This window comes from Prionailurus bengalensis, chromosome C2 (assembly GCF_016509475.1).
Source record: "Prionailurus bengalensis isolate Pbe53 chromosome C2, Fcat_Pben_1.1_paternal_pri, whole genome shotgun sequence".
NCBI lineage: Eukaryota > Metazoa > Chordata > Mammalia > Carnivora > Felidae > Prionailurus > Prionailurus bengalensis.
Window position 1 is genome coordinate 152,690,737 of NC_057350.1, and position 7,400 is coordinate 152,698,136.

Consider the following 7,400-nt stretch of genomic DNA (forward strand, 5'->3'; position numbering starts at 1 on the left):
TTTTTGAGAGAGAGAGAGACAGAGTACAAGCAGGGGAGAAACACACAGAGAGAGAGACACAGAATTCAAAGCAGGTTCCAGGCTCCGAGCTGTCAGCACAGAGCCCGACGCGGGGCTCGAACTCATGAAACTGTGAGCAGAAATTGGACACTTAACCGACTGAGCCACCCAGGTGCCCCCATGAGCAGGCTTTTAAAAGGCTAAAACAAGCAGTGTCTGGGTGGTGTAGTCGGTTGAGTGTCCAGCTCTGGATCTCAGCCCGGGTCGTGATCTCAGAGTTCGTGAGTTCGAGCCCCGCATCAGGTTCTGTACTGATGGTGTGGAGCCTGTGTGGGATTCTGTTTCTCCTTCTCTCTGCCCCTCCCCAACTTGTGCGGGTGCGTGCTCCCTCTCAATAAATAAATAAACTTTTTAAAAAGCAAATAAAATAAAATAAAATAAAATAAAATAAAATAAAATGAAAGCACCACCTGCTTTCGAGCTACCGGAGGGTTCAAAACCTTTTCCGTTCCTTTTGTGCACGAAAGGGACAGTCACGCCCTGAACCTTAGCCAACGACATGTATTTGCAAACTTCACACACGGTCTGAAGTCTTCAGAGTTAAGAAGGGGGCCACAAGGACACCATCTTCTCGCTCCTGTTCTCTGACGTTCTGAAGCTGCTGTCCTCACAATTGAGGCTCATCTAGGAGGACGAAACCTGAGCACCGGGAAAACCCCCCGGGCTGACTTCTCTGCAAAAGCACGAGCTGCACACTCTGTAATGCTTGTGGCACAGGTGCAGGAAGTCCATTCTGCCTCCGCAGAAACACGCCCCCTCTTTCCCAGACTCTTGCCACCCCGATGTCCTTGTAACACGGCAACAGTCCTCTCCGGAACCAGAAAAGGTAAGTTAGGGAAACAGCAGCCGCACGTTAGATGAACGGTCGGGGCTTCGGGAGACCCAAGGTGGCTGCGTGGTTCTTCCCGGCTCCCTGGGAAGACCCCATTTTTTGGTTTTTGCATTTATTCGCCCCCTGTAGTGCATTTAAGATGACTCAACTTAGGCGCAGGCATCGGTGGGGACACTTCTACGCAATGGCAGCCATGGTCTATCGGCAATGTCTGGCCTGTCAGGTCCATGATTCCGGAAAAACGGTTTTTTGTCTCCAGGGGCCACAGACCTTTTCCCACTGAACCCCTGCAGCCAGACCCCACTCACTCGCCACTCAGAGTGGGTTATCGATACGTTCTCGTTACTGTCTGTGGTTTTCCCGACGGCTTGAAGACTTCCCCTGCCCTCACGCTGGCAGAAAAGCCGTTGGAGGATGAGGTTCCCGCTTGGGGTGTACCTTTGCCAACCTGACAGCAAAGAGCCACCGTCAGAGGCAAATGAGTGCTTCTTTGGGATCAAAGAACTGAAGTTCAAGAAGCACAGATTCCGGCAAATATCAGAAAAGTGTGCCATCTGCGGGATAAAAGCAACCGGTCAGCAAGGGTCTGACTCTTGCTTTCGGCCCGGGTGGTGATCTTACGGTTCATGCGTGAGTCCGAGCTTTTCATCGGGCTCCTCACTGACAGCGTGGAGCCTGCTTGGGATTCTCTCTCCCTCTTTCTCTCTGCCCCTCCCCCGCCCACTCATGTACTCTCTCTCTCTCATTCTCTCTCTCAAGAATAAGTAAATAAACTTAAAAAAAAAAAGAGAGAGAGAGAGAGAGCCAGCTGCAGCGAATTCTTATTCAACATGTCTCTGAAAGCAAGGGAAATAAAAGCAAAAATGAACTATTGGGACCTCATCAAGATAAAAAGCTTCTGCACCGCCAAGGAAACAATCAGCAGAACTAAAAGGCAACCGACGGAATGGGAAAAGATACTCACAAACGACATCTCAGATAAAGAGTTAGTATCCCAAATCTATAAAGAACTTTCCAAACTCAACACCTGAAAAGCAAATAATCCAGTGAAGAAATGGGCAGAAGACATGGATAGAAACTTCCAGAGACATCCAGATGGCCAACAGACACATGAAAAGATGCTCAACATGGCTCATCATCAGGGAAATACAAATCCAAACCACAATGAGATACCACCTCACACCGGCCAGAATGGCTAAAATTAACGACTCAGATGACAGCAGATGCTGGAGGATGTGGAGACACGGGAACCCTCTTGCACTGTTGGTGGGAATGCAAACTGGTGCAGCCGCTCTGGAAAACAGTGTAGAGGTTCTTCAAAAAGTTAAAAATAGAATTACTCTACGACCCAGCAATAGCACTGCTAGGAATTTACTCAAGAGATACAGGAGTGCTGAGGCATAGGGACACATGTCCCCTATGTTTATAGCAGCACTTTCAACAACAGCCAAATGATGGAAAGAGCCTAAATGTCCATCAACCGACGAATGGATAAAGAAGATATGGCTTATATATACAATGGAATACTACTTGGCAATGAGAAAGAACGGAATCCTGCCATTTGCAACAACCTGGATGGAACTGGAGGGTACTATGCTAAGTGAAATAAATCAGTCAGAGAAAGACAGAGATCGTATGTTTTCACTCATATGTGGAATTTGAGAAACTTAACAGAAGACCATGGGGGAAGGGAAGAGGAAAAATGCAGTTTCAAACACAGAGGGAGGCAAACCACAAGAGATTCTTAAGTACAGAGAACAAACTGAGGGTTGATTGGGGGGTGGGGGTGGAGAGGGGAAAGTGGGTGATGGGCATTGAGGAGGGCACCTGTGGGGATGAGCACTGGGTGTTGTATGGAAGCGATGAACCATGGGAATCTACTCCTGAAGCCAAGAGCACACTGTATCCACTGTATGTTAGCCAACTTGACAATAAGCAATTAAAACAATTAAAAAGTAAAGATATTATTTTAGCTTTAAAAAAATAAAATAAGATAAAATAAAATAACATAACATGACATAACATGAAATAGAGAGAAAATGCAATTGTCAGTTGGTACTAACACATCGATGGGCTGTTAATTAGTACTTGTTAATCAGTATTAACAAATGAAAACATTCTCAGCCTGCATTAGCTAGTGAGTCTGCGCTCAGAAAGTCCAAACCCAGGTTTCATGATCGGGATGCCCCTTGCCCTGTTGACTTCTCAAACAATTGCTTGTAGAAGAGTTGCCGCTCTGCCCTGTCCAAAGATTTTGGCCCAGTTTAAACAGACAGGAAAGGCGGTCTCTCCGTAATGGTCCGTCTGGCTCTGTTCTAAAATGGTTCTGGTCACGCCCATTTTTCACACCTTCCACCATCTCCAGTAACCAAGACGCCCATTCACAAGGCAAATCACACGAGCCTTAAGCACAGCTTTGCAAACGTCTTGGAATTATCACCGTCCCTGTCACCCTCAGTCATCAGGCCACGTCAAGGGAACTAATAGGGTCCTTGCACTCAAAATTTCTAAACTCACCGAAGCTGCTGAATGCCTCTGGCCTAAGATACTGCCTTTGTGCTTGCTGATCATTTCAGGCACGTTTACTTGTGATAGGAATCAATGCCCGCAAGAGACCACTTCACTTCCGTAAGTCCAAATGTCTGTCTAAAACCCCCCTCAGGTTTGATAATTTGCTAGAAGAATTCACTGAACGGTGTTATGGTTATGGTTTATTACAGGGAAAGTCAGCCTAGAGAAGGGATGCACGGGGCAGAGGCCACGCATGAAGCTTCTGGTTGTCCTCTCCTGTGGAGCCACAGGCAATGGCCTTCTCTCTTACCAGCCACAGACCGTGACAATAGGCATAGGCTAATGCCATCCAGGGAAGTCACCCTAGCCTTTGGTGTCCAGAGTACTTATTGGAGCTTGGTCCCACACCACACAGGTTGCTGGCCTTCCGTCCCCAGCCCTTTCCAGATGTCAGCTAATACTGTAGACTCCAGTTCCTCTGGAGGTCGGAGCTGACAGCATGGCCCAAAGCCACCACCATAAGTCATATTGTCAGAATGTTCCTTGTCCAAAGCTCCCTGGCAAACAAAGACATTTCTACAGCCAAGACATCCTGGGGGACTGGAGATCCCTCCTAGGAGCTGAGGCAAAGGCCAGACCTCTCTTTGGGTGAGGTTACTGCTTCACTACACACCTTACAGAGACCAGTGAGTGACTTTTCAGTGTGACCTTCCCTGTGACAACGTCTGCCCCAACACCCACACCATCAGGCGTAAACTCTATTTTATCTGTTATGTTCATCTGCTGATTTTATCTGGTTGCTTATGGTTTCTACTCTCCATTAGGAATGTGAGCCTAATTCTCTCTGCTTTATTCACCCCTGTGTCATCTGCACCATCCAACACCAGAAGCACCAGAATAGTGGCTCGCCCACAGTGAGCCGTGCAATGAACATGAAATACACACTGAATTTTCAAGTCTTCATATTACAAAGAATGTAACATACCTCACTGGTAATTTGTCATATTGGTTATATGTTGAAATGGTATTTGGGACATATCGGGTTGTATAAAATGTATCATTGCGGGGCGCCTGGGTGGCTCAGTTGGTTAAGCGTCCGACTTCGGCTCAGGTCATGATCTCACCGTCCGTGGGTTCAGGCCCCGCATCGGGCTCTGTGCCGACTGCTCGGAGCCTGGAGCCTGCTTCCGATTCTGTGTCTCCCTCTCTCTCTGCCCCTCCCCTGCTCATGCTCTGTCTCTCTCTGTCTCAAAAATAAATAAACGTTTAAAAAAATTTTTTTTAAATGTATCATTGAAATTTATTTTGCCTGTTCCTTTTTTACAAACTCATTTAATGTGGCTACTAGAAAATTTAACATTACATATGTGGCTCAAATTTGAGGCTTGCAATGTATATCAGCACTGAACTCGAAGAGATGTGAGCAAACTTTTTCTGTAAACGATCAAATAGTAGTTTAGGCTTTGTGGACCAGATGGTCTCTGTTCACCCCTGCTGTTGTAGCATGAAAGCAGCCATAGACAATACTGAAACAAATAGGTATGGCTGTGTTCCAATAAAACTTTATTTATAAAAACAAACAGCGTCACAATCTGGCCTACGGGCACAGTTTGTGAACCCCTGACCTAGAGCACTGTTTAGTCCAGAGTAAATGTTCAGTAAATATTGAGCAAATGAATAGAAAGGAGGCTAATATGACAGAGCCTCGTGAGCCAAAGGGAGCCTGGTAAGCTCATGAGGAAGGTAATTAGTGGCCAGAGAATGTAGGGCCTGCTGCACATGAATTTCATTGTATGTCACTGGAGGGTTTTAAAAAGGATAGTGATAAAATCTGATAGGTCACTGAGGGGCACCTGGGGGCTCAGTCAGTTAAGCGTCCGACTTCGGCTCAGGTCATTGTCTCACGGATCTCGGGTTCGAGCCCCACATCAGGCTCTGTGCTAACTTTGTGTAGCCTGCTCAGGATACTCTCTTTCCCTCTCTCTCTGCCCCTCCCTCACTTGCACACATGCTATCTCTCTCTCTCAAAATAAATAAATACACTTAAAATAATAACAATAAAAGGTCACTGGGATAGACGGCATCCGGACCTGCCCCTTCACCCCTGCCAGAACTCATTCACCCAGCTGCTGAGAAGGTTGACCTGAGCTGAGCTGAAAGCCCTCAGAGGACTCTCTCTTTCCAAGGATTGCCTGGGGCTGGGAAAAACTACCTTGCCCAAGGCTGCACCCCCTTCCTGGAGCCAAAGTACAGGCAACACCACCGATGAAAGAACGTGAAAAGCTGGGCCCCTGCGCAGACAACACGGAAGGGCTACCCCAGCTTCACACCTCTGCAGGATTGACAGCTGTGAGCCTTGTGCTGGCTGCATTGCAATTCGGCGGTCTCCCCCCACTCCCCAAGGAGTCTATCTCTTCCCATCCTTTCCCCACACCTCTTGGGCTCGGGGCGCTCTCCAGAAGGCTTCCTGTATGCAAATCTGCATCTCAGAGTCTGATTCCCGGGGGGAACCTGACCTGCAACAGATCATGCTGGGAGCAGCCTGAGAAAGCAAACCTGAAATGGGACTTTGGCACTGATTACCTTGCTGGTTGTAGGTACAGATGGCCCCTGAGGAGCTGTGGTAGTGCAATTGTCTGAACGTTCCCGGGGGCTGAGCTGGTGGATGGTGGATGGAGGGAGGGGATCTCCTGATGGGTGTGGAGTGTTAGGCCTTTAGAGGTCCGGAGTAGTAACTCTAGCAACTGTAATGCGATGGAAATTGATCCTGGCGGGAGCCTCTAAAGCATGCCAAGGGTGAAAGCCAGAAGGTCTCCTTGGCAGACCTTGGTCCCTCATCTCCCGCATCCAGAGGGCAGAAAAGGCTCTAGAACAGTTTCCTATTGCTGGCTTAGAACAACGCAAATTTACTCTTCTCCAGTTCTGAAGCTCAGAAGTCTGAAGAGAGTCTTTGGGGCTAGAATCAAGGTACCGTTGGGGCTGGTTCCTTCCACAGGCTCCGGAGGGGAGAATCCATTCCCTTGCCTTGTCTGCTTCTCAAGGTCACTGTGTGTTCTTTGGCTTATGGCCCCACCCCTCCCGCCTTCAGAGCCCATCAGTCCAGCTTCTGCTTCTGTGCCCACATCTCCTTTTTCTGACTTGCAGCCTCTTGCCTTTCTTGTGATTAGATCGGGCCCATTGAAGTAATCCAGGATAGGGACGCCTGGGTGGCTCAGTCGGTTAAGCGTCTGACTTGGGTTCAGGTAATGGTCTTGCGGTTGATGAGTTCAAGTCCTGCATCGGACTCTCTGCTGTGAGCACAGAGCCCGCTCAGGATCCTTTGTCTCCCTCTCTCTCTTCTTCTCCCCCGCTTGCATTCTCTCTCTCTCTCTCTCTCTCTCTCAAAAGTAAAGAAGCTTTTAAATAAATAAATAATCCAGGATAATCTCCCCATCTCAGAATCCTTAATATACTCACATCTACAATGTCCCCCTTGCCACATAAGGTAACACATTCACAGGTTCCAGAGATTAGGAGGTGGGCCATTATTCAGCCCACCACAAGGTTGGACGAGGGGGTACAAGCAAAGAAAGGGTCAAGAATGATCTCAAGGTTTTGGAGTCTGAGCAACTGGAAGGATGGGTGGCTATGACCAGAGACGGAGAAGACAAGGAGCTGAGAGATTCAGCCAGACCTTCTCTGGAAGTGGAATCTTGCCACTTCTCCCGAAGGCTTCCCTGTGTTCAAAGATAATTTCGCGGGGGAGGGCGCCCGGGTGGCTCAGTCGGTTAAGTGTCCAACTTCAGTTCGGGTCATGGTCTCACAGTTTGTGAGTTCGGGCCCCACATCGGGCTTTGTCCGAGCCCTTAGATCCTCTGTCCCCTCCCCCCCCCCCCCCCCCCACTCGTGCACGCACTCTCTCAAAAATAAATAAGCATTTTTATAAAAAGATAATTTTCAGGACACGGTTAGGTCTCATGACTCATGCAGCTGTAACAAATGAACACGTGTTGAAGGA